The sequence below is a fragment of the Galeopterus variegatus genome, unplaced genomic scaffold (assembly GCF_000696425.1).
Source record: "Galeopterus variegatus unplaced genomic scaffold, G_variegatus-3.0.2 Scaffold14372, whole genome shotgun sequence".
In the NCBI taxonomy this organism is placed as follows: domain Eukaryota; kingdom Metazoa; phylum Chordata; class Mammalia; order Dermoptera; family Cynocephalidae; genus Galeopterus; species Galeopterus variegatus.
Window position 1 is genome coordinate 16,926 of NW_007740483.1, and position 2,982 is coordinate 19,907.

Below are 2,982 nucleotides of genomic sequence, written 5' to 3' on the forward strand. Positions count from 1 at the left end.
CCCTGCAGAGAAAAAACTAAATAAAAGGCATTGTCTCATGCTCTACTGGGCTCCTGCTGCACCACGCTGACAGCCAGCAGAGAGAGAACATGCATATTGATGCATTGAGGTCTCTGTCTGTGTTTTTTATTTTTGCCGGCCCTCCCTCTCCCTTTTTGGGTACCCACAACTCAACTGGAGCAGGTCTCCGGCAACCAAGAGAGCATGTGGATAGAAAGAAAGATGAAAACTTTCTTACTTTTTAAATTTATTTGTTTATTTTTTTAGCTCCCACTTATGAGTGAGCATATGTGGTATTTTTCTTTCTATGACTGGCTTATTTTACTTAACATAATTTTCCATAAGTTCATCCATGTTGCTGTGAATGGCAGAATTTCATTCTTTTTTTATGGCAGAGTATCATTCCATTGTGTATATATACCACAGTTTCCTTATCCAACCAGTCATCTATCAATGGACATTTAGGTTGGTTCCAACTCTTGGCTGTTGTAAATAGAGCTGCAGTAAACATGGGAGTGCAGGTATCCCTTCGACACGATGATACAACAATCATACTAATTTGTTGAACTTTCAAAAGGCAAGAACAGAACTGAGGTCACCAGAGTTGGGAAAATGGAAGGCGGAGAGGGGATTAGTGAGAAATTAGTAAAGGGCCACAAGTAATAATTACATTTTGTAATGCTGAAAAAAATAATTTATTATTGAAACAACTACTGAAAAATTATGGTAATTAGGATTAAGGCAATATAAAGTTTCTGATTTGAAAAAGAAAGAAAGAGAAAAACATTGCAATTCAAATAGAATCTGAAAATAAATTTAAATTCCCAGGAAGAAAATGATCTTAAAAAGGTAAATCTACAAAATCAATAACAACATAAATTCCTTCCAGATGAATTCACTATTGTACAATGTCATTCTATGCTGTTATCAAAAAGACAAGTGTCAGCATTGGCATGGAGAAAGGGGAAGGTTAGTCCACTGCTGGCAGGAAAGTAGATTAGTGTAGCCACTGTGGAAAGCAGTATGCATGTTCCTAAAGAAATTAAAAATTAAACTACCGTAGGACCCGGCAATCCCTCTTTGCATATATACCCAGACGAGATGAAATCACCACTCAGAGAAATACCTACACTCTCTTTTTCATTGCAGCATTTTTTCACAATAGGCAAATATGGAACAGTCTAAGGTGTCTGTTGACAGATAAATTGACAAAGAAAATGTGGGAGATATGTGTGTATATCTGAGGGGTCTTCAACAAGTTCATAGAAAGATTCATATTCTCTTTTAATTCCATTTTTCCATGAGCTCTTCAAAATTCCCTTGTATATATACTGGAATATTATCCAGCCTTAAAAAAGAAGGATATTCTGCCCTTTGCAACAACGTAGAGACCTACAGGACATTATATTAAGTGAAATAAGCCAGACACAGAAAAATACAGCATGATCTCACTTACATGTGAATTCTTAAAAAGAAAAAAATCAAATGCATACAAACAGAGAGGGGCATGGTGGTTAGCAGGAGAATGGTGGCCTGGGAAATAGGGAGATGTAGGTAAAATGGTACAGAGCTGTTGTTATGAAGGATGAACAACTCTAGAGACATAATGTACACCAGGATAACCACAGTTAATAATACCAAATACCGGAAATTCACTATGAGGGTAGATTTTAGGTACTTTGACCATCAAAAAGGAAAAAAAAGGAAAGAAAAAAATGAAAAGGATAAAAGAAAGGTAACTATGTGAGAAAATGGATATGATAATTTACGTGACTATAGTAATCACTTCATTATGTAGTGTTGTACACCTTAGATTTACAAAATAAAAACTAAAATATGTTGCCAAATGTACATTAGGCACTCTACAAAAATAAAATAACACAAATTTATTTAAACACCGCCCCCCTCATTTTTTTCACATTCTTAATCTCTTTCCTCTCCCCCATGGGAACAGAACTTTAAACTAGATATTATCCCCTTGCACTTTCAATATATTCTTTGTGATTCTATCAATAAACAATGCTACTACTTTGCATCTTAAAATTGTATATGTAGTATGTGTCATTTTGCAATTGGTTTCTTTAAGGTAATACACTCAGTGACTTATCAGTCTTAGTACATTTCATTCTGCTTCCTTGTCTTTTAACTCCTTCACTATATTCCACTGTCTTACAACCTCACAATTTATTTATAGCTTCTCAAACTCACGGTCATTTGAATCACGTGCACACACACACACACACACACACACACACAGTCTACAACAATGCCTAGGGACCCAGCAAATTTAAGACTGAGGTTGCCTCTGGAATTAAAAGGAAAGGAATGAAGAATAAAAATAGAATGTCTTTGCTATGCATGCTATGTTTTTACTTTGAGAAAAGAGCCTTGATGGCAAGTGTCAAATTTTACTAATTCTGGAAATAGATATGTGGGCACCTGTCCAGCTATTCTGCACCTTTTAAATATTTCACACTAACTAAAGAGACCCCATTAGGCTGGAGATGTTGCTTTTGGGGTCTCCATATCCTCTAGTAGAGTCTCATAGGCAGGCACCAAAGTCAAGTACAAAGATGACCCTTACAAAAGAACAGGATATGGAACTTCTAACAAGCTATAAATTGGTTTAACCACTTAGGATAACACTTGGAACTACCCAAAGGAAAATTTAAGTCCTCTCTTATACCTATAATTCTATCCCAACTGCAAAACTCTATCTCTTTATCACCAGAACACACAAACAAGAATATTCAACAGATTTATTCATAATAGCAAAAAATATTTACAAACAAATAAAATTACCATCAATACCAGAAAGTATTTCAATTTGACAAGATACCATGCATTATTTAAAAAGAGAGTATTGTAAATAAATAAGTTACTGTACAAACAACATGGTAGAATATTGAAAGTGCAACACTGTGAAAAAAATCAGGAAATAAAATTCACACATAAAGATTAAACGTTTTTTTTTTTTTTTTT